This window comes from Adiantum capillus-veneris, chromosome 13 (genome assembly GCF_014529385.1).
Source record: "Adiantum capillus-veneris isolate H3 chromosome 13, ASM1452938v2, whole genome shotgun sequence".
Taxonomy (NCBI): Eukaryota; Viridiplantae; Streptophyta; class Polypodiopsida; order Polypodiales; family Pteridaceae; genus Adiantum; species Adiantum capillus-veneris.
Genome location: NC_140943.1, coordinates 15603676 through 15629570, shown reverse-complemented (window position 1 = coordinate 15629570; position 25895 = coordinate 15603676).

Below are 25895 nucleotides of genomic sequence, written 5' to 3'. Positions count from 1 at the left end.
CCCCCCCCCCCCCCCAAAGTTAACCACCGGTGGGGCGCCGCCAGATTGGCCACACCCCTCCAATATCACCACAAGACGATCTCTCTCTCTCTCTCTCTCACTGCCCGGCTCCGCCCATATTCTCTCTCTCCTACACACCTGCTGCATCATCCGGTTGGTAGGCACCGTTGGTATCTCTGCCACACTTTAGCCCGCCGGTGGGCCGCCATAGATAATATCTTCTCTCTCTCTCTCTCCTCTCTGATTGTCCACACTCCAGCCACGGTGGGCCGTACCCCCATCTCTGCTCATCTACACTCCCCCTTCCGCTTTAAGCACCCCCCCCCCCCCCCCCTTACCTACTCCCTCTCTCTTCCTCTCGTTGACTAAAACACTCCCCCCCCCCCCTCCTTGTCGCGCCCGATGTCCACTGCCTCCGCCTACCGGGCCTTGCGCTCCTCCCCTCCTGCCGCGCGCGGTTCTTCCATTCACCACACCCTAACCCTATCCCCTCCCTCACCATCTCCCCCCCATGCACTGTCAGAAACGGAAAAAATAAAAAATAAATTAAATATATATATATATATATATATATATATATATATATATTGCATACATTCCCCCGTTCCCACGCATGTTGGCACACGCATAGTCGTTTATATATATACACACATACCCACTCATACACCAATACGTACACACACACATACATATACGCACCACACACAGATACAAATACAAAAAAAACGAAGGAGGTTTACGACTACGACATCGACAAAAAGAAGGAGAACCCAAAGCACGCGCCGCCAACAACAAAAAGAGGAAATGCATCGAAGGCATGCCCCGATCGACCCCGAAAAGTACGCTCTACACCGACGCACCAGCAACACACCATTCTCCGGCAACACGCAACCACGATGCCATTTTCAATAATTTATAGGGTATTTTCATCATTTCTTTAGTTTTTCACCCAAGCCATTGTAAAATTCTCACTTTGTAAATTCCCTCTCTCTAGGTGATGGTCACAAAGGCCCACCTAGAGCTTCTCATCATTTAATAACCTCCCAAAACAAAGCAAGGGTCAACCACACCGGGCCCACCACTTGCTTTGTCTCCCCAATTAAGCTTACCCTAATCACACCGGGATTACCATAATCCAAGCAGCCAACACCTATAAATTGGCACTGAGAGGTCACTATCGTGGGGGGACAGTTCATGAGAAGTCAGCACTTTCTAGAGTGTAGTGGAAAGAGTTGACAATATCACCATCACGGGGAGGGGGGCTTGTGTGTTGGGTTTGCCTTGGGAATTTCACCATGCGAAGGGAGCCACGTCCATCTCTTGAATCCAATGGTCGATGAATACGCGTATACACACTCTTGATAACAAGCTTCACCATCGTTAAGTCGTCTTAGAGAAGGCACCAAGTAGTTTGCACCACCTCTTCTCCCTACCTCTCTACCACCACAGTGTGTCATTTGTAAATATTGCAGAAATAATTTTCCCTCACACCCCCGAGGGTTTTCATCATTTGCAAATCTCTTTCTCTCTCTCTCTCTCTCTCATTCTCTCTCTCTCTCTCTCTCTCTCTCTCTCTCTCTCTCTCTCTCTCTCTCTCTCTCTCTCTCTCTCTCCCCCCGTGTGTAAGTTTGCGGTGTTCATATCATCGTGGTTTGTGTCCTAGCCGCTCAAAGCTAAGTGGTGCCCCCTATTCGCTTTACCGTGAACACGCTCAAGGCGTGCCATTCAGCCCTCGGCGTTTTAGAGGCCGTCAGGGTTCGGGTTCGCTTTGCTCGCGTCATTTTGGTGCCCCCACTAAGGAGGGCTTCTAAGACCCTTCAGTTTGCAATGCTGAAAGTGACGCCCACTATCAATCATGGACGAATGGCTGAAGGAATTTTCTAACTGGAGGACGAAAGAAGAGGAGACGAAGGAGGCACTAGCCGCCTTCATTGAAGTACTACTCCCAGGCTACAGTGTCTTCCGAATTCAAGAGGTAAATTCTCCATCTCGTGTTGTGTGTTCTAACCATAAATTGAGAGCATCAGGTGGGAGGTCGGTGAAGTGCCATCACTATTGTCAACCAAGACACACTGTCAATGAGTGCCAGCAACAACGAAGGCAGCGAAAGGGCTGAAATCGTCTACATCGACATTCATGGCGAAGAAGTCATTCACATCAAGAAGGAAAGCAAACGGTGAGGCCTCTTTTCCCTAAAGAAACTGCAGTCAAAGTTATAACTCCAAAGTGGCCTAAAGGGGCTGCTCAAGCCAAAGGTAAGGAGAAGTTAAGCCAGTCTGGAAACACATGACCCCAAAGGGAGAAGCATCTGACCAAGCAAGTGCTTCAAGCTCAGAAAGCCGGTTTGTACCCAGCTTGCCAAAGAGGAAGTCATCCGAAGCTAAGCGGCGGAAGGTCGCCTACCGATTTGCACGATGCATGCGAGTTCTACCAATCCACTTCGACAATCCTGAAGAAGAAGTGTGTTAGAAGTTGGACACACCCCACGGCATCTAACTACTCGGCGGAATTTTTTTTTTTTGTAATTAGTCATTCATCGAGGAAAACCCGGTTTTTCACCTTGTAAATATTGGGACTTACAGAAGTTTCCAGATTGTATCCCAGTTTTGATAGTTAGATGGAGTAGATGGATGATTTTGAAACTTTAGGGTTTGAGAAGTTGTAAGGTATATATATCACTTTTTGACCTTAATGAAAAACCTTTTGTCATTTTAAACAAGTTTAAGTTTTTGAGTGAGCGTATTGTGTACGTGAGAGAGAGTGTGAGCTTTGTCTTAATGCTACGTGTGCTCGGTGGTCGGAATCGAGTGCGGAGAAGTGCAGCATGTTGCCCCCGACTAGAGCTACGAGCCGATACCTACATTGCGCGCGTACGGTCCGGCTTTGGGAGCTCCTTCTACGAGCTTCATCGGTTGTTTGGGTGAGCATACGTTGTCCGATTTTGCATTGCAACATATCCACGCGTTCACATTGAGTAGAACTACACATTAGGCACTTCATATTTCGAAAACGAAGACCTGCAAATTTCGGCTAGACATCCTACGTATTTCTGCACCGGGTGTTTTGGGTCGTGATTTTGGTGCACAGACCTTAGGGAGAGTGGCCTATAGGTATTAGTAGGGTCTCCTTCAAGTTCTATGGTGTTTCAGAAGTGTTTGATAGGTATTCGGCTCTAGCAAGCGTTGTAGGAAGTATCCTCTTTTGTTCTCTTGAAGACTGTGACTTAGACAAGTGGTAGGAGCCTCTGTAGGAATTAGTTAGGAGTCGGTCGAGTGTAGGTTGACACCTTATGCTTGCTTCCACGCGCCTGCGGGTCGAGCTTTGTCCTTAGCTAACATTACTTGTTAGGTGAGTTCTCGCTGTGTTGACGTCCGTCGCGGCGTACCTGTCCAACATTGGCGCCGCTGCCGGGAACGAAAACCTTAGGTAGGTAACCGAAACTAATCCTTGAGGATTGGGATTTTTGGCTTGCCAAGAGTCTCGCTTTACATTTAGATAGGATCAGAGGGTGGAGGACTCTCTAGGTCTTAGAGGGAGTCTAGGAAGCGTGTGTCTGGCCTAGATCCTTTGACTTAGGTAGAGGAGGTATACTTAGGTAGTTTTAGGTAGTAGTTGAGTCTAGAGTAGAAGTGGGAGTGGTAGAAGCGGTGAGAGTAGAGCTTGAGAGTCCGGAGAGGCCAAAAAAGCAACCAAAAACACCATTATCACCATTTCCTCATGGTAGGTAGGAGTAGAGTAAGTAGAACATCATGATTCAGATCTAGAGCATTTCATGCATGTATACTTGCTTGGTAGAATCATTGCAAGTTTGTAAAAGACGCAAAAGTATGGTTGAAAGCCTAATTGAAACCCAAAAGTTACTGTGAGTGTTTCTGATAGGACTACAGAGCATCAGGAGCATTTCTGTCAGAAAAAAAAAACTTTAATTTTAAGCCAGTAGACATCCTACGCGTAGGATGTCTACAGGCCAATTTGGGAGGGATTTTGGGATTTTGAGTTGACCAGTGTGTTCTGAAGGTAGGGTTTACCCTAATTTCAACTAGAAAGTGGAAACTTGGCCATCTCTTAACAGGATAAGGCCAGATAGACTGAAATTGCTAGACATCCTACCCAATTAGTGCCAAAACATCAACTTGAAACCAAAACCATAAGATGGCTTCATGAGTGTGTCTTTCATGATATATTGAGTGACTGAAAGGGGTTTCACCTCAGTCGGGTAAGAAAATTGGGTTCAAAGTGGACTTTAGCACTTTTGACTGAAAAAGCAAAAATAGCTGAAGTTTAGGACTTTTGATATCCAAATCAAGATCTAAGCATACCACTGGGATACTGACATCAGGGGGAAGCTGTGGAACAAATCTGGGGTCAAACAGACCAAATAGACATCCTATGCGTAGGATGTCTTCTGAGTGATTTGGGACTCCAAACTGAAATCTGAGTATACCAAGGTGATCATCAGCTCAAGGAGAGCTTAAGTCTTGAGTTTAAAGCCATTCTGATAAAAAAGACATCCTACGCGTAGGATGTCTAATGCAAGAAAATGAAGCCATAATTGGACTTTGAGCATTGTAAGGTGTTATATAGCCTAAGGCAAGCCTGCTAGTCAATTTTGGTCCAATTTGGAGTTGATTAGACTGATCAACACCATCACCAGGCCGTCGGAACAGATTTCTGACTCATTGACCAGCTTCTAGAGGTCCAAATCAAAATGTAAAAATAGCTGTAAGCTGAGCACAACAAGGGGAAAATACAGTGCAAAAATCCAGGCAAAATGCAACAGGAGACATCCTACGTGTAGGATGTCTATTGGGGCATTCTGCAGGGAAAATTTGACCTGGCCTAGGCAGTGAGGTTCTATTTGGCTTACGCGTTCCAGAACTCCTTTCAGAAGTAAATTTGGACCTTGGTTGCCCATTTGACAAAGCAAAGACTGAATTCAAGCTTTTTCGCTTAAATTGGCCAACATCATAGAAAAGTATTGTTTCAGGTTAGCAACCTAATCCGAAACATCAACAGTGTATAAAATACAATAGTGGTTGAGATTAACTCTGTATTTATACGAATCATTACTAAGATAACCTCTAGCAGATAAGAGCGGTGATTCAATTGCCAAAATTAAAACTCTTGTGTACAGGTCTATTTGGCAGCAAAGCAAGAAGTTGTGTAGAAACTGATCCATTGCCAGGTTAGTGGTTGAACTTGTGATAAGTTGCATTGATAAGTTTGATGAATTTGAGATCAGGAAGATACATTGTTAGAGACCAGAAGGTGGCAGCTGACCAAGGTAGTGTAGTGTCCACCGAAGAGAGTGTAACTCAGGCAAGGTTAGATCCGCTAGCATCGATTATTGAGGAAGGTAGTGATACTGACACTTCATCAGACAAATCTTTCTTCATGATGGGTAACCAACAGCCTGGAGGTTTCACCTATGATGGACCTATGCGAGGAGGAAGTACCTCCCAAAATCCTTTGAATGATTCCAAGCTTACGGTGATCTTCCTGGAGGGAACAAACTCAAGAGGAGCCCTAGTCTATTCTGACTATCGAGGTCGCAAGTGCATTTGCATTGAAGAGAAGCCAGCACAAATATTGGAGATAATCCACGTGTATGATGATGGAGATAGATTCCGAGATGAAAAGGGGAACCACTATTTAATAGTTAGCAACCCTGAAGATTACAACAGATATGGAGACAACGTGTCTAAAGGGAAAATGGTTTCAGAAACTCAAGAGCCGCCACCAAACATTGATCGGCACGGAGCTATTTTCATGTATGATAAGAAAACAATCAGGGTTCCAACTTATAACGAGAATGTGGGAATCTACAAACACGAGAGCAAGGGTATTGTCTCTTACTTTCACAGTAAAGAACCATACATAGACGAACTAAGCAAAGACAAGGTTCTTTACTTATTCTCTTATGAAACTGCTACGGGGAAGGGCATAGTTTTTGTTGATAGATATGGGCGAGAATACCAACGTATTCTTCCAGAGGAAGTAGAAAGAGCAACAGGTCCAGGAGCATCAGCATACGCCCCTGAGGAAATACCGAGATCCGCCCACACCCCAAGCAAGTCAATGAATCTGTTTTCAGATGAGTATGACGCTACAAAACATTCCACCAGACCACAAGCATTCACCAACCAAGACCAACCAGCAAACCAGCCATCATTGCAGGCATGGCTTCGACAAAGTGCAACAATGGAACCAGACCAAAACCAAGAGGGTTATCCAGCTGCACGAGGGCTCAGGGATTTGCAAGAACCCCCACACTATTCAAGGTAGCAAGAAGAGAGTAAGCCAAAGACACAAGGGTCGACCGAGCTTGGAGGACCACCCATGGAACGAGTTCGAAGAGAAGGACCACCTCCGGCGAGAACCATTAGAAATTATGGCTTAGGAGCACCGTTGGGCGAGGAACCAGCCTATTACAGAAGGCCTGAGGAGGGGTATAGACTTGGAAGGGGTGATCCAATGATGAGGTTTGTAGACCATCGCAGAATTAAACCTTTTCAAGTGCAAAAATGGGTAAACAGGAAATACACAGGAAACAGAGACCCAAGAGATCATGTAGCAGCCTTTGTACGTGTGATTAGAGCCGAAGAGGTGTTAGACTTTCCTACCCAATTCGCAGGGTTTGGACTAACCCTAGAGGATGATGCTGCAACTTGGTTTGACTCTGTGGAGCGTAGAGACTTTGAGTCGATGGAGGAAGTGTTTGACGAGTTTATTGAGGAATTCTCTCAAAGGGGAATAGCTCATAATACCGTCTCACAAATCCATAAATTCAAACAAAAAGATGGAGAATCTGTACGGAAGGCAGCCCTAAGACTAAAGAGATATGTTAAGTTCTGTCCTGTTGAAGAACTGCCAACTCAATCCAGACTTATGATGATATTCATCCAAGGACTAAGGAATGCAGATCTCCAGAAAGACTTACATATGAAGAGGAGCACTACATTGAATGAGTTGACCAAGGAAGCTTTGTACCTTGTGGACAATTGTGTTGTCTACAAAGAAGGGGAGTTCAAGGACATTGATGACGATTCATCTTCACAGCAAAGTGGGAGCAAGTCCTCCAAGACAACACTGAAAGGAGAAATAGCGGTAGACCAGGAGTAGCTCGTAGATGAAGTGCTAAAAAATATCAACTTGTACGCAAAACCCCAGGCTAAACAGCCCAAGCGGTGTGCTATTGAACAAAAATGGACAAACCATGGGACCGAGGAATGTTACTATAACAAGGGATATGTGAGGGAGAGACCTTATGCTCCCCAAGCTCCTGTAGCTTCCCATCAAGTTCCACCTATGCCTAGATATCAAGCAGGCAACTTACCAGGACCTGTAGGTGTAGAGAGACCACAACCGGTGTTGGGGCAACAACCACCCCTACCAGGATTACGACCAATTGGTGTAAGATACACCCCAACGATAATTGAATCAGAAGAAAAGGCTTTGGTGCCTATGCATGCATATTATGAGGATCCCAACGGATATGTGGAAAACCCTGTCTATTATCTGCCGGAAGAACCCTCGACACCAGATCCATGGAGCATGGTAGGGAATCAAGGACCTCCAACTGCTGCGCAGGCCGCAGGAGAAGGAAGATATAGCTTAGATGAACGAACATTGTTGTTCATAGCCAATGGAGGCATGGGCGGATAGAGACAGACTTTCCAGCAACGAGGAGCTCAAGGAGCACCTCAACAACCCAAGGGCCCCTGTTACAAGTGTGGCGGAGACCATTGGCTGAGAGACTGTCCCCATGATGAAATCATTAGAGTCAATGCGTATTGCCCAGATTGTGGGATTACTCATTTGATTCCTAATTTCCCTAAAAACCCGAGTAAAGGAGAAAAAGCCACCTTGAACCTGTTGGAAACAGTACCCTCCAGTGGAGTATCAGAAAATGAAACAGTCATACCTGTTCAGGCGGTGACACGGGCCCAATCCCAAAGAAGGACGAATGAACCCATAATAGAAGAACCAAAAATAGATGCCCAAAGTTCAGAAACGAAAAATCCGAGAAGCACTTGGAAGGCAAGAAAGGCGCATAGGAAAGCCAAGAAAGAGCAAGAGCAAACAACCCTATCCGATGAGTTGAAACATACAAAGAACAGGTTGGAGCGATTAGAAGATCTAGCTAGCCTAAGCTCACACACCACAGCAGCCATAGCACCAAAGGAATTAGCTGAGCCCAAAAGTGTAGGATCAGGAGGATGTGTGCTGGCAAACAAGGTAAACGAGCAGCTGGATGCGCTTCTAAAAGCCTATGAAGCTCAACTTAAAAAAAACCAGACCCAGGAGCAAAGGTGGATGACATATCCATATGCAGAAATAGAAAAACACATGTTGGATATGTGTAAAAAGATGATCGAGATGGCTCAATCGTTGATGGAAGACCCGTTGGGAAAACCGGCAAATTGCCATGACGCACCAGCTCCAACCCCTATCCAACCAACATTTGAGAAACATGAGGAAACAAAAGAAAGACTCACTAATAAATATGAATCCAGGGGAGAGCCTATCATAGTGCCCAATACCACCGATGAGGCAAGTGACGGGGTCCATCCTAAAATATTGGCAGAAATGGGAAAGGACGGTAATGGTCTAGATGATCTGTTGAAGCAAATCCGAGAGGCCAACGAGGCTAATAGGATGAATGACCACATGAATAGCACGAGAGAAGAAAAGAATGTGATCCTACCTCCTATTGAAGAATTTGAGGCAAGATCACAAATAAACTTTGAGATACATTCACAAGGGGGAGACCAAGGATCTATTAGTTCGGGGAACAGCCAACCAGACTCTTTGAAAACCTTACCCTCTTACCTAGGAGAATATGAAGCTAAGTCGAAAGTGAGAGCAATCCCATCTCAAAGACTTTCGTCTAACAAGGTGATGGATTCACAAGGATTGATTGAGCTGTTATCCACCCCGGTGGCATGCACAATCACGTTAGCAGAACTCCTAAGGCTAAGGCCAAAGATGTGGACCACAGTAGGAAAATGCCTAGAAAACTTTGGAGTGAAGGACCCCACCTTGAAACTACAAGAAGGAATCAGGGAATTGGACAGACCTAACCTAAACACTAGGCCGATACCATTGAACAAGGTTGGAGAATATTGTGAGGGAGAAGACGGAAACACGATGCTACCTGTAGAATTCCAAGGAGTAGTTTCCAAAGCCATTCTTGATAGTGGAGCTGGAGTTGCTATTGCCACCAAGGAAATCTGGAAAAAATGGGGAAAACCAGCTCTGAGGGCTACTAGAACGAAGCTACAGTTGGCAAATGGTTTCATGGAAAAGCCTCTCGGACTCTTGGAAAAAGTAATTGTCACTTCGTGCGGGATCGAGTATGAGCATACATTTGCAATAGTCGATTTCGACGAAAAGAACAATTATGAGATAATCTTGGGACGACCATTCATGCGACAACTGAAGATGGTCCAAGATTGGGGTTATGACCACATATACCTCGACATGGCGAGACGACAACTAAAATACAACTGAAAGGCCATAGTTACAAAGATGTAAACCAAACACCGGTGGAAGAGTTTGATTCGGCTACAATAGCAGGATCAGAGCTACCAGCATGGTTGGGGCAACCAAAAGAGCTATGGATGTGCGGAGCTTCACATTGTGGAAGCTTAAGGAAAGAGAAATGCGTCTTAGAGAGAGCAATTGAGGACAAAGAGTATATTCCCGAACCATTCCCTGAAGATGCCTTGGAGCCTCTAGAATGGGAACACATACTGGAGACGTTAGATGTCTGTACCATTACCGAAATTCCAACAACAAAATTTTTCGATAAGGATGGTTACGATGTGCTGCCCTATTATGGTAAGCGTGGTGCCAAAAAAAGAGACGGTAGTACCTCCAGAACAAGAAGAGTTTTACAACTCTACTGAACAACTGGAAGTAAATGATGAGGCAGATAATGAGTGTTCGGACACCTCCAGTAAGTGTGGGAATGAAGCCGAGAATATCAAGTTTTATGATTTTGTTAATCAACACCCTAGACGCCAAGAATGCTATAGGAAGAAAAGAGCCGGAAATAAAGTGAGAGAGAACCTGATGCCCAGGATAAAAGGTAAAACTCACTATTTGATGCTTGTAAAAGCAGAGGATTGTGTGAAAGATCAAATATCAAGGAAATTCTTAGAAAATCGAAAAGAACGAACGCGAGAAGAAATAAAACAGTAAAGAAAATCTAGGGCTGAAACAAAATCACAAAAATATGAAAAGTCAAAAAAAGAACCAACAAAAGACCAAGAGTGGACCAAACTGGAGCGTAAACAGAAATACCAAGAACTAAAATGGTCTTTGAGGGAGATATGGACTACTGAAGAGGGTAGTGATGGTAAAGGGGAGTCAGGAAAGGGCAACATAAACGTACCACCACACTATAGGAAATTTACTATCCAGGATAGAAAAATCATCATGACACCACCAATCCGGGAGAGAACCAACCAAGAATCTTACGATGGGCTTGAAAATGCAAAAAGAATAGACCTCGCAGAACCAGGTGAAAAGCCCCAGCCGGTCAATATAGCTAATGATTTAAAGCATGAGGAGGAAGCACAACTAACACAACTTCTCACGAAATATAAAGATGTGTTTGCTTGGTCCTATAAAGACCTTAAAGGAGTTGATCCATTGATATGCCAACATACAATTCCTTTAAAATCGGATGCAAAACCTAGAAAACAACGTCCTTATACATATAATAACACATTTGCCAAACGAATCAAAGAAGAGATTGATAGGCTGATGGACGCAGAGTTCATCTATGAAATTGAACATACAGATTGGGTTTCACCTATTGTGGTCGTTCCCAAGAAGAATGGAAAACTGCGAGTGTGTGTAAACCTCAAAAAGGTGAATGCGGCAACCATAAGGGATAATTATCCCTTGCCAATTACAGAACATGTCCTTGAGCGAGTGGCCGGGAAATGGGCTTATTCCTTTCTGGATGGGTTTTTGGGATACAACCAATTGGCAATAGCAAGGGAGGATCAACACAAAACAGCTTTTGCCACAGAATGGGGGATTTATGCATATCGAGTTATGCCATTTGGCTTAACAAATGCACCAGTTACTTTCCAGAGGTTAATGACTCACGCTTTCAAGGAATACCTAAGAATATTCTTAGAAATATACATGGATGACCTGTGTGTACACTCTCTTCTGCGAGAGGAACATATCGACCATTTGCAAAAGGTCTTTGAAAAGTGCAAAACATATCGAATCTGTCTAAACCCAGAAAAGTGTGTATTTATGGTTAAGCAAGGACGAATCTTAGGACACATTGTCTCACTAAACGGCATAACCACAGACCTGGACAAAGTCAAAGTCATTGTAGACCTGCCCAGGCCTACTAATGCAAAACAAGTGCAATCCTTTATGGGGCACTGTGGATATTATTGAAGATTCATCTACATTTATGCGGTCATCGCACAACCTCTGTATCGTTTGCTAGTCAATTTCGAATGGACCAATGAGTGTGAGACTTCATTCCAAAGGCTGAAAGAAAACCTTATATCCGCACCTGTGCTAAAGGCACGAGATTGGGACAAGATAGTCCATGTGCACATTGATGCTTCGGCATATGCCATTGGAAGCATTCTAGCTCAACCTAGAGACGGAACAATGGATTTTCCAGTTTGCTATGCGAGCCGACAGTTAAACAGTGCAGAAAAGAACTACACAACCACCGAGAGGGAAGGGTTAGGAATGATTTATGCTGTAAAGAAATTTCGACATTATTTTCTTGCAAACAAATTTGTGTTCTTCACGGATCATCAAGCTCTTTTATACCTAGTAAATAAACCTTGCAACACAGGGAGGATCGTATGCTGGTTTATTATATTGCTAGAATTTGACTTCACAGTGGTGGTCAAAAAGGGAAAAACTCATCTGCGAGCTGATCATCTTTCAAGAATACACAACGGGGAAGCTCCTCAAGGGGTAGATGATGACATACCACATGCTTATCTTTTCAACATTAAAATGGTACCCAAATGGTCTCAGGAAATAGTTAGCATTCTCTCCTTTGGAAGTGAGTTTGATAATACAGGATGTAGATCCAAACAGCGAACAATTCGATAAGCAAAAAACTTTCAGTTGATAGCAGGACGGCTGTATCATCTTGAATCTGACCTAATCCTACGATTATGTATAAATCCAGAAGAATTCGAGTGCTACTTGGAAGAGGCTCATGTCCAGGGTTGTGCATTTCATTGTTCGACAGTGAAAACACACCAAATACTGAAACAATTACGGGTTTATTGGCCAACTATGTATGCGGATACACATTCTTATGTTACCAATTGTACAGTATGTAGTGCCAAATGACCAGTGGATCACGCAACTTTGTTTCGGGTAAACATAGCACCTGCATGGAGTCAATATATCATTGACTTCCTAACCACCAGAACGTTCCCTGAGAACACTACAAGAGCACGGGAGAAAGCTATAGAGCTGGAAGCTTGTGACTTTCAGCTAATTGGAAATCAACTCTATAAACGGGGAAAGGACAACCAACCTAGAATCTATACAAGTGAAAGCGAATACCTGCTGATTCTAGAACATGCACATAGCGGAGTAAGTGGAGGCCATTTTTCGGGCGATAAGACGGAAAAACTTGTCTTAACCGCAAGAATTTGGTGGCCTACATTGCACATGGATGCCGAGGAGTTTGTCAAGCGTTGTGATGCATGTCAACGCACCAAGGTACCAATCAAAAGACATGAGATGCCATTAAGGCCAATGATGGGAGCAAGGGCATTTGCAAAGTGGGGCATTGATTTTGTGGGACCTATATCACCCCCTGTGGCTACGGATTATCTCACAAAATGGGTCGAAGCCAAAGCAACACAAAAAGCCGATGCACGCACCACGGCTCAATTTTTGCATGAGAATGTTTTTGTACGTTACAGGTTACCAATAGAAATTGTTAGTGACCGTGGAACACACTTCCTCAATGAAGTCATTGAATATCTACTAGAGGATTTCATGGTCATACATAGAAAATCAGCACCATACCATCCACAAGCCAATGGGCAAGCGGAGGCCACAAATAAAACACTATGCACGGTTCTCACTAAAATAGTGTCACATTCAAGGACCGATTGGGATCAACAGCTACACTCAACACTATGGGCATACAGGGTAGATTACAAAACCTCAATAAGAACAACACCATACAACATGGTGTTTGGGCTAAATGCTATACTACCCATAGAGTTTTTAATCCCAACTCTACGAGTAGCAACAAGCTTGGATTGGACAGGGCATGAACTCTCTTCACGAATTAATGATCTTGAAAAGCTAGATAAACTCCGCTTATGAGCTGTCGCTTCGATCTATGCTAAAAAGAGAAGACAAAAGGAATTTTTGACAAACATGTGCTTACCAAAGAGTTTAAAACAGGTGATTACGTAATTGTTTATACCTTGAAGCAACATGCCAAGAAACTGAAAAAGCGAGGGATGGGACCATTTGTGATTCATGATTTATCACAAAGTGGGGCTGTCAAGCTTGCTACATTAGCAGGTGAAGAAATGCCAAACTGGATTAGTGGGTGTCGACTAAGGAGATATCACCTACCACTCACACAGGAGATGCTCCAACAAATTCATCAAGGAAAGCAAAGAATGAAGGAAAAAGAGAGAGTACGGGAGGAAGCTCAAACCGAATCACAAGAACGCATTGCAAAAATACGGCTTCTGCGACAACAACAACAATGTAAACCACCATTGAGAATCAATGCCATTCGACTGATGAACTTGGAAGAGGACACAATAGAGCCAATAATTACTGTCAAGGTGGGCAACAATCAAGTTGAATCACCAGCCTTGCTCGATTCGGGTGCCAAGCAAATCTGATCTCTTATGGATTATACCAACCGCTCCAAGTCACAGATCAACTTCATCCTACTCCCCAAGTGCTGGAAAGTAGCACATCACATCCATTGAAAACATTAGGGTGGATTATATTGCATATACAGTTACATCAATATATTTACCCACACAAATTCTATGTGGTGACAGATGAAAGCACACAACAACCAATGATGCTAGGGAAACCTTGGCAAAAAGCATACAATGTCCAAATAGACTGGAAAGCACAGGCGATCAAAATCCAGCATGAACACGAACAGCGGGTGATAGCTTTTGCTCAAAAGGACCATCAGGATCAAATGCAAGCCATGCAATCACTGGCAACAAAAACAAAAGAACGCATACCACCAAAGAACAACATGAAACCTGAGACAAACAACCAGGTAAAGGCCAACCATGCTCATCACAGATAGCCGAAATCACCGGCTACACTGCAAAAATCTAGGCTACCAAAACAAGGTAAACAAGTCTGGCTGCGGAAGGATAGAAAAGCCATGGCGGGAAAAACACAATGTGACAACCGGATTCCAACAAAGCAGATGGTGCAACCCAAAACCAAGGTAACCAAGCGGATATGGATTCCAAAGAAAATGCTTAGCCAAAACCCTAATATCACTCACATTTGGATACCAAAGCAAAAGACAAAGCAAATACCTACGGTACAAGCAACAATGGAAAGCCGACATCTGCAGGTCAACCGGGCAAACAGATATAAGAGGGTGCCAATGACAGACAAACCAGTGGAAAAGTTGGCAGCACCAAACTACCAATGGAAAGCCAAGGCCATACGGCCCATAGCTATCACATCCCAGCCAATTCCATCCTCAGAAACAGCTACGACTCCATCAACAGTGTCGGCAAAGCAGTTGCCTCTAGCCAAAAAGACCATTAAACAAAGAGTAGTAGAATTACAGCTGCTACTTGCAAAAAAAACAGGAAACCTCAACGGCGAATGCCAATAAGCATCTTGCTTATTCCCTTCTCTTCCACAACATTAATTTTTCCATGCATTGACCGAGTATGCATAAAATTGGGCCACATTAATCGGCCAGGCATTAGCACGACGTTTTCAACCTATGCACGGCACATACTACGAAGCGAGACCTTGTCATCCGAGAGGACTCCGACTAGGAGGGGGGGAGGCATTCTCAATGCGAAACCAATAACAGAAACAGCAAAAAAGGGCATGATTTTCGACTTTTTAAAGGGTTGACGTTTGATTGCGAAATTTTCTGGAGTAACCCAAGTATATATGCCCTTATACAGCATGAAGCTACAGGTATATGGGGCCAAACGCCAAATCAAGCCCTTAGATGTCTGTATATAAGTAGAAATAGCCATTTTTCAAGAAAAATACTGGTAAAACGGAGAAATCCGGCCATAAAAATTGCATGTGAGTGTATATAATGTGTTGCGGCGATGTTTGTGATCTATTATAAATTTTGGGGATTTTATGGGTTTGATTTGCTATTTTCCTTTTAATTTTGCTAATTTTCGGCAGAAAAACTTCAAAAATACAAAAAGCAGGTGAAAGCAGCCGTAATGAAAAACAAAAAATATGGAGATGACTAGTGACTAAAAGACAACCTATGGTACGGTGGGGTGCAATTATGAGATTAGAGCGGAAAGCGTGTTTTGGCCAGGTTTTGACCGAAATGACAAATTTCTAGTAAACAGAGCAAATGGAGTCCAAATCAAGAAATTTTTGAGCCTAAACCGCATCTTGCAGAAAGATAGGAGCACATGTCAAATTTCATGAAAAATGGTTCGGGGACCTCCATTATAAGAATTTTTCACCCCATTTTTAGCTCATTCTCAGTATTGACCTTGTGGAGAGAGCTTCTCCTACCTAGAGCGGATCGATCTTCCAGCAGCTTCTACGACGCGCACGGCTACCCGACCAGCTCCAGACATGAGAGGTAGGCTCACCACCTTGAGCTTTTCGCGCATGTTTGTCATTCTGTCGCGAGAACTAGCGTAGAAGTCACGCACAAAGCGGGCGGTAGAGACCTGCAAATAGAAACGGCGGCCAAACGGCTAACCCAAAAGCAACAAGACTTCATCGGCAGCTTACCCTAGTCTAGGAGACCAGTCCTGGATAGCCAAAGGCAGTGGGAAACCATCGGGAAAAACCCTAATTCCCAGAAACCCGCAAGAGGCCACCAAATGGGAAATCGGCGAAACGGCGACCAAATGCTACCAAAATTTATGGGTAGGAGCATATCGACATGCTCGACAAGTCCATATGAACCGCATGACCAAAAAGTGATCCGAAGCGCCACTAAACCTCAGAAACGGCATCAGATAGACAAAGCGTCAAAATATACTTGCAGCCAAACCGCAAGTCCGTTTGCCACCAAACTTCACGAGCGGCTTTCCTAGACCATCAACAACCAAGTCCTATGGTGGTGGACCACCACAAATCATCAAAGGTATGTAAACGCAGCCACGGGTGCTTCTAGAGTGAAAAATTGCCAAATGAAGCTCCGATGAAGCCGAAGTCGACAAAAACCATACGGCAAGGATCCCCAAGGGATTGGGAAGCTATGGAGACCAACATCGAGGAATTTCATCGCCAAAAAGCACTCCAAAAGTCAGAAAACAGCTCGGAGTCTCTGAAGTCCACACAGGGAGTTATACTCTATCCATTTGACTTTTTTGTTGAAATTAGGCTCAAAAGGGACTTAGGGCAAAGGGCAAGCACTGGGAGCACTAAAAAAGGAAAAATCACCAGGAGACATCCTACGCGTAGGATGTCTCAAGGGCATTTTTTGGCACAAAACCCAACAATTCTTGTCATGCACATGTTCTAAATGACATTTACAAGCCATACCCCAAGTTTCATCACATTTGGATGAGATTGGACCTCATATGCATGGAAAAACGCAAAGTTAGGGCATAAAGGCACTAATGGGCCTTTGACATACCAAATCTTGTCCAAATCTCATGAAACTTGCACAACATATTCACATACACATCAGCTAACTTTCTGTGTGGTCTGGGAGTTAAAATGAGGAAATAGACATCCTACGCGTAGGATGTCTTATGGACCATCTGGGCATGAAGGAGAAGTTTTGTCATTTCAGAATTGATAGCCTCATCAACAAGAGCCCATATGTTAATCTTCAAGCCCTTCTAATCACTTTTGACCCCCAACACCTTCAAGATACACTTTTTTGAGCCCAAAAACACCTCACAGAGCCCTACAGGCATCAATTATTATCCAAATGCAAATCCAAGAACATGGCTATGTTCCATAGGTCAAGGACAACCCACAGATCAAGTTTCATGCAATTCTGATGAAAAAGACATCCTACGCGTAGGATTTCTTAAGCTTAGATTTAGACTTTTGTGCAAGAAATGACATCATAGGAGCTAATACCATGATGCATTGAGCCCATATACCAAGTTTTAACCCATTTGGACATCAATTGCTTCCCATGATGGACAATCTACCAAAATTGTGACCTAAAGCCTAAATTAGCCCAAAAATCCACTTTTTGACATCCAAATTCAAATCCAAGCTTACAACCATGTTCCATGAGCCTTACACTACCTACATGTCAAGTATGAACCATTTCTGAAGAAAAAAACATCCTACGCGTAGGATGTCTAGATGGATTTTTTTGGTCAAATTTGCACTGTGAGCACATGCACAGCTTCACAAGTTCCTTTTAGGCTATAATTTCAATTTTCAAGTCATTTGGATAAGTAAAACTCAGTTTAGCAGCTGATATGGAAAAAACGCTAACTTCGGATTGCTGAGTGCAACAGGGTCTATGGCAGCCTCGAAGTCACCGGCAAAGAAGAAGAGAATGACAATCAAAGACTATCTGGACGATGTGGAACCATTTGTCATTCCAGAGGGAACATTAAAGCCCACAAGCACCTGGATACAGGAAGATCTACTAGAGTCAAACGACCCAAAGATCTACCAAGGTGTGTTCAAGGACAATGACGAAAATGTAATAGAGCTGCCAATGCTGCCAAGGGAGCTAAATGAATTTTTCCGAAGCAAAATGGCCGGCTACTTGGAGAAAATTGACCTCCATAACTATTTCGAAGCAATCCCAGCAGGGGTGGACGTCAAAAGGGTATGGGAGTTTGTGACCAGCATTAAAGAAGATGGAGTGGCCAAGGTGACTGATTTGCACGGCAGACCCAACAGAGAGATCATTATCACGGAAAGGGTTGTTGCCCATGCACTAGATCTCTCCAATCAGGGAGACAGCGTGACAAAGAGAAGGGATGAAGTAAAGGTGTACAAAGAGAAAAAGTCTAATTACACTTTTGAAGACATCGCCAACCCAAAGGTGGCAATCATGAGCCAATTGTACAACCAATACTTCCACATGTGCACGAAGAGGCTGCAGAAGTACAGGATGCCGCCAGGTCCAATTGCCACAACATTTACTTGGGCAATGACGAAGGGCACCCCAAAGATAATCAATTATGCGGCATACATACATGACAGCTTGGTGAAGATGGGAAACAAAAAGCCAACCTACATAGTGCCAGGAGAGATGATAACCAAGGTAGTTTATGCAGCACTGCATGCCAAGAGAAGGTGGCCTGACCCCCCATCTCAGAATGACTGGCTCAGGGTGAAGGAAGACAAAGAAGACGAGCCACAAAGAGCACCATGGGTGGCTACAAGGTTGAAGAGACGACTAGAGCCAGTGGAAGAGGAGCAACCTGAGCAGAAGAAAGGCAAAAAAGAATCTGCTCAAGTGCCGGTCAAAGAGACTCGGTCACAAAAAGTGGCTAGACTCAAGAGGCTGATGGAGAGTTTCCGAGCAGAAAGATCCCTCAAGGGCGATTTAAACGAATTATGGAAGCCATCCCTCGAGTCTATGTCCGGATCCTCAAGAAGAGTGCAGAGGAACCGCTTTGAAGACTACATCAAGAATTTTGAGATTCTTGATGCCGCAGCGGAAAACATTCCCCACATCCCTTTCACCAAGGAAGAAGTGGAGCAGATACGGCAGACGTTGCTAGATGAACAAGAAAACTAGGAAAGGGAAAGAAAGACGAAAGCAGATAGAGGTATAAAGGGCAAACCTACAGCTTTACCAGATAGCCCTATACCTAGCCCACAGCCATCACCATCACCACCTCCTAGCTGCCCTCCACTAGAAGATAAGGAGGCTGGAGACAATCAAGAAGAACACCGGGATGAAGAGCAAGAGAAAAAGTCAGAACCTGAGCCCAAGGAAGAGGCCAAGCCTGCATCTGAGCAAAAAGAACTTGAAGAAGCATATTATGCATTTCTGGACCTGCTAGCTGCAGGCTATACAAGGGAAGAAGCCGCCACAGTCACATTCGACTTGGCGAGGACAGGGCATGAAGAACAGATGTTAGGCATCTGGCTAATTGATCTAAAGGAGATTGCTACCAACACGGTAGACCTACACCTGCCCTCGAATGATTGGGATGTGGTGATGACAATGCTAGCCGAAATAAGGGCACAATCTGTGGCATCAGACGAAGAATCGATAACTCTAAAGGCCACTGAAGTAAAGACCAGGATGGAAAGAGATCTACTGCAGGCAAAAAGCCAAGGACACAAAGAAAGAGAAGCTGACCTCCAGGCCAGCTTGGCCACTGCTCTACAAAACTGCCAAGCAAAGGAAGAAGCAAATGAGGCAGCGGCAAAGAGATTGCAAGTAGCTGAAGAAGAGTGCCTGCAACTCAGCAAGTCATTGCGAGATGTAGAAAAAGAAAGAGATAATCTGACACTCCAGCTAGAAGAAGAAACTAAAGAAGTAGAGGCCTTGAGGAATTCTAAGGAGAAGGCGGAAATAGAACAAGAAGCAAGCCTGGATGAAGTCCTTGAGCTCAAGGACCAATTAAAAGTCAAAGATCAAACCATCCAGAGGCTGAGAGCATCACCTGCGAGAGTTAGATCTACAAGCTCAACTCAAGTTATTTCGGAGAGTCAAATTTATGAAGAGAAGATGCAAGAACTCCAAAGGGAGTTGACTCTTGAGAAGAAGCAGAGGGTGATCATGGCTGAAGGTTCTATCTCAATGCAAACCAAATTGGAGGACAGCCAAAAGGCCCTACAAGAAGAGTTGGAGAGCATAAAGATAAAGCTCGAGGAGGCTGAAAAATTAAATGCTGAACTCAATGATCTCCTCGTGACTATGGGCGAACAAGCCGAAGTGGAAAAGCAGACGCTCCTCAAGAAAATTGAGGAGTTGAAAGGCTGGCAATAAGCAGAAGCAGAGAGCTCAGGGCCAACTGCCAATGAGGGCATCGACCTCGACAATGTGGCAGATCCTGTGGACACACCCATGCCAAAGGAAAGCATAGCAGGCTCCTCTCAAGAGCCCCAGGATCTAACACAGGAAGAGGAGGAAAAATTGTGAAAAGCAATAGAGGCAGAGCTCAGAGAAAGAACCAAACACGCCTTAGAATGGGAACAGAGGGTTTTCAAATCAATGACAATTCAGAAAATCGACGCCAGCGATCTCAGGCGTGAATGGCCACAACCCTCTCTCCCATATCCATTGCTTAAATATGAAGCGGCAACAATAAACCAGCGGATTAGAGAAGAGCCAACGGTCCCTCTCTACAACGCAGACACCTCGAGGCCAAAAGGAGTAAGGCTGATAGTGGATTCTCAGCCCAAGTGGAGGAAGGCTTGGCTTACCAAGTACCCACAGTACCTAATACACTTGGTAGAGGCACCTAAACACATCAGAGACAACCTCAGCTTCTGCCCTCTACCAAGGGTTAGGACGTGGAAAGCACACGAAATCTTACAGAGAAGCCAACCCACTTGGCTGAACTACCCAAAGCTGCCAGGCGTGAAGACAGGTGAGAGAATAAGTGTACAATACATGGTGAAAACCCTAACGGGCGCCATAAAGTTGTTCACTGGCTCACCTGACCTTACATGCATCATGATGAGAAAGATCTGCAGAACCATCCTAGCAGTGTTTGAAACCTTCAAGCCAGGACAGGTGACTGACAGCATATTTTTCTTCCAGGACACATACAGATGTGCTTATGATATGTCAGGTCAGCCTTCCAAGGAGGTGATACATGCATTATACCAAAGAATCATGTTCCTCCCATATTATCACCTCCAGGCGTTTGAAGAAGCTTTCTACACGGGATTCTTTGCCATGCATACAAACATCTTTGGACCAACAATGCTAAATCTACATGCACGGTACGAATCACTGCTAAAGATTAGGGAGACCATCAGGTGAAGCAAAAGATCAAGGCCATGTCGGGGACGACATGAACAAGGAGGGGGGGGATGTTAGAAGCTGGACACACCCCACGGCATCTAACTACTCCGCGGATTATTATTTTTTTGTAAATAGTCATTCATTGAAGAAAACCCGGTTTTTCACCTTGTAAATATTGGGACTTACAGAAGTTTCCAGATTGTATCCCAGTTTTGATAGTTAGATGGAGTAGATGGATGATTTTGAAACTTTAGGGTTTGAGAAGTTGTAAGGTATATATATCACTTTTTGACCTTAATGAAAAACCTTTTGTCATTTTAAACAAGTTTAAGTTTGTGAGTGAGCGTACTGTGTACGTGAGAGAGAGTGTGAGCTTTGTCTTGACGCTACGTGTGCTACAGTGGTCGGAATCCAATGCGGAGAAGTGCAGCGTGTGGCCCCCGACTAGAGCTACGAGCCGATACCTACATTGCGCGCGTACGGTCCGGCTTTGGGAGCTCCTTCTACGAGCTTCATCAGTTGTTTGGGTGAGCATACGTTGTCCGATTTTGCATTGCAGGGTATCCACACGTTCACATTGAGTAGAACTACACATTAGGCACTTCATATTTCAAAAACGAAGACCTGCAGATTTTGTCCAGACATCCTACGTATTTCTGCACCGGGTGTTTTGGGTCATAATTTTGGTGCACAGACCTTAGGGAGAGTGGCCTATAGGTATTAGTAGGGTCCCCTTCAAGTTCTATGGTGTTTTGGAAGTGTTTGATAGGTATTCAGCTCTAGCAAGCGTTGTAGGAAGCATCCTCTTTTGTTCTCTTGAAGACTGTGACTTAGACAAGTGGTAGGAGCCTCTATAGGAATTAGTTAGGAGTCGGTCGAGTGTAGGTTGACACCTTATGCTTGCTTTCACGTGCCTGCGGGTCGAGATTCGTCCTTACCTGACATTACTTGTTAGGTGAGTTCTCGTTGTGCTTACGTCCGTCGCGGCGTACCCATCCAACAAAGTGGTAAGAAGATTCCCATGTCCTAGGGAAGAGTGGTTCAGCTACTGCTCTCGCTGTTTTGGAAGGCGGGTATAGGATCTTCCTCCTCTCCCTGTACAACTTATCTTGAAGAAGCTCTCTACCATGGGTGAAACCCAGTGGGCTAGGGACGAGTTGCAACTGAATGGGGTAGAATTCATGCAACACGCCGACTACGGAAATTACCTGCAATTGCTACTAGCCAAGAGGCTGGGAGTGGTCAGACGTGTCGCCATCACCCCGTACGTGCTGAGAAACGAAGGAAAGTTAGAGCCCATGAAAGGCGAAGACCTCTTGTGGATGTGTCGACTCATCAACACTGGCACGGTAAGAGTATAAGTAAGTATTCCACCCTCTGTGCATGATGGAAAATGGGCCGACGGCATTCCCGTTCAAATTCCTGTAGCATATCCATGTGAATATCTATGTAGATAGGAAAGTCTTCTACCAACAGAAGATCGTATACCTATTCGGTGCGGCGGTACTAGGAGAAATCCTCAATTCCCCAAACCCTATCATTCTCCCCATATTGGATTACCATCATTCCTTTAATGTTTCTATCTTTATCCTGTTTTAACCTATCCACCCAACCTTGCAAAAATCTGCTATGAGCCAATACTATTGTTAATGTAAAAAAAAAAAGGTTTGTAATTTCCTGAGTCACTACCATGGCAAGTGTTTCTTTCCCCACGTTCAGTGGAAAGAAGGGAGAAGATCTCACCACCGACTTTTTGGATGATTTCGACATTGCTTGTGTCGTCTCCAACAAAGAAGACGACGCTTCACGACTTAGAATTTTTCCTCTACTGATGAAAGTAGAGGCAAGTCCTGGTATAATGCATTGTCCCAGGCTACCAAGAATGCATGCGATGTGTTAAGGGCTGCTTTTGTAAAGAGGTTTGGTGGAGGCACAACTTCGAAGAAGCTATGGCAGCTCTACTGACGGAATTGAAGCAGGGAAGTCTGCTAGAGTATGCCACCTACGAGTCCAAATTTGTGGACTTATGGAAGAGATGGGTTTCCTCACTGAAGGAAGGCGAAGGAGCGCCTAATTTCCTAAAGAAGGCCATTTCATTGCTGGTCTATGGTCGCCGCTTAGAGAGAAGGTGAAGGGAAGGTTTCCTACAATATATGAGTTGGGAGTCGAAGTAGCCCGCCTTAAAGACAAGAAGCTGTGCATACAAGCAAGAGTAAACGAGTTAGAGGAAACAAGCTCGGCCCTACCAACCCCAGTGAGGACTGCAATAGCCAGTCAAAGAGCCCAACCGCAAGAGGCATCAGAAGAGCAGCAAGACCTGCTAAGTCGCATCACCACCCAACTAGAGAGTTTATCTGTGCATATGGTGCAGCAAGGGCATGCACTTGTCAGGAATCCAGAACAAGGAAGAGGACAACGAAGGCAAAACCAAGAGTACCACTGTTACAACTGCGGGGAAGACGGCCATGGAATGTACTACTGCCCACACCCAAGGAGGCAAAATTTCAATAGAGGGGGGAGATAGAATCAGATCTCTCCGCCAAGAGCAAGACCACCACCACCTAGGCAACCAGGACCAATCCCACCGGTCCAAATCCTTTGACCACCTGTACAACAGCAACCACCACCCCAATCTCTCATTCCACCACTACCCCCACCACCTGCTGTGAACCAAGCGGTGAGTGTTATTAGCTTGGAGGCTAAAGGGAAGGAAAAGGTAGAAGAATCAGTTTGAGGGAACCACAAAGGGAAAGTGAAGGTAGAATAAGTGGATGATATGGGATTGAAGTGTGCCAGCCACGAAGAAGCATCTCAAGAGAAGAGAAGATGAAAGGGAAGGCCGAGTCTAACAAGCAAGCAGCTAAACTGCGGTGGAAGATAGACATCGTGGACTTCTCACTAGGTGAGTATGCAAAACCCTATGACTTAGTTCAGGATCTGTTAATGCAGGGCCCGAAGATAACTTGGCCCCAATTACTCCACCTTGCATCAAGGATGAGGAGGCAATGGACAAAAATGGTAAGTACCAGGAAATCAAGGAGCAGGATAGCTGGAGCTATCTCTGGAAGATATCTGGACGACATCCTACCAACCATGGATGCCCACATCAAGGGGCAACGAATCTCAAACGTCTACATAGATGGTGGCGTGAAAATATGCTTCATGAGTGAAAAGATGATGCACCATCTAGGTCTAGAGGTAAGTAGGCCGGCATCCTGCTGAGCCAAGATGGCAAACAATGTAAGAGTGAAATGCGTGGGCATTGTAAATGTGGTCAAAGTAAAATCATTCAATACAGAAGTAGAGGTAGACATCTTTGTCATGCCACACAAAGGGGAGGGCTACCCCATCATTCTTGGGAGGCCTTGGCTTATGGCTATGGAAGCTAAACAAGACTGGAGCATCGGAATGATTCAGATGAAGGACGCTAAAGGGAAGTCCATATTCTACAACATGAGGTTAGAAAGCAGCGCAATATGATCTTGGAGGCTTCAGAAGATGAGTCCACCAGCGACTATTCGTCCACCTCAGGAGAAGAGACGACCACCACCGATGGGAGTGACAGTAGCATCAAGGTGATGGGGGTCATTCTTAAAGACCCAAAAAGATTGACACAATCTGAAACACCCTCGATAAACCAAGAGGAATCATCAGGTATGCAGTCCTTGGAGGATGCAGGTAAGTTACAAAAAATGCTCTCAAATGAGTTAACAAACGAAGAAAGGAAGGAGTACGTCTCCATGCTAGGTAGCTTCACTACTTTGTTCATTGATGGCTATGATAAGATCACAGGAATTACAGTAGTGCAACACCACATAAAACTCAAGGAAGGCAGTAAACCAATAGTACAAAAGCTCAAAAGACTTGGAGTAATCCAACAAGGGCACTACTTAAAGAAGTGAGAAGTTTGCTACAAGCAGGTTTCATCTACCTTGTCGAAGACTCAGAATGGGTCTCATCAGTAGTAGTCACACCAAAAAAAATGGTAAGTGGAGAGTCTGTGTGGATTATAAACCTCTCAATGCATCCACGAAGAGGGATCACTTTCCCCTCCCATTCCAAGATGAAATACTCAATGAGGTGGCAGGTCACGAATGATACACAGTGTGCGACGGCTACTCATGATACTTCTAGATTAGCATTGCGGAGGAAGATCAGAAGAAGACAACCTTCATCACATCTTGGGGATGCTTTGCTTACAGAGTGATGTCGTTTGGCCTCACTAACGCCCCCGCCACATTTCAGCGCTATGTGACCTTTGTTTCCCAACCCTACTTTGGAACATCAATACGGGTTTCATTGATGATTTTTGCATCTATAGTTCACGATCCATTCATTTAAGCAAAGTCTATGATGGCTTAACCAAGCTGCAAACCTTGGGTGTCCAGCTAAATGTGGATAAGTGTCACATTCGTGAAAGAAAAGTCACTCTCCTTGGCCATGTAATTTCAGCAAAAGGGATCGAGGCTGATCCTAGCAAGATTCAAGCCCTGGTATCTTTGTCGTCACCCACCACTGCTAAGCAGTTGGTTTCTTTCCTTCAGGAGGTAAGATACTTAAGCAGGTTCATTCACTTTCTATCCCAAGTGGTCCTTCCCCTACAACAACTCACCCAGAGGGATGTCTTCTCATGGAGTGAAGAGAATGAGCAGCAGTTTACTGATGTAAAGCAAATTCTAGCTAAGCTTCCCACTATCTCACCTCCTAAGTGGGACGAGCCATTTTATGTGAACCCTAGTGTGGGAAGTGATACACTCGGAGCCGTGCTAATGCAAAAGAACCCCCAAAC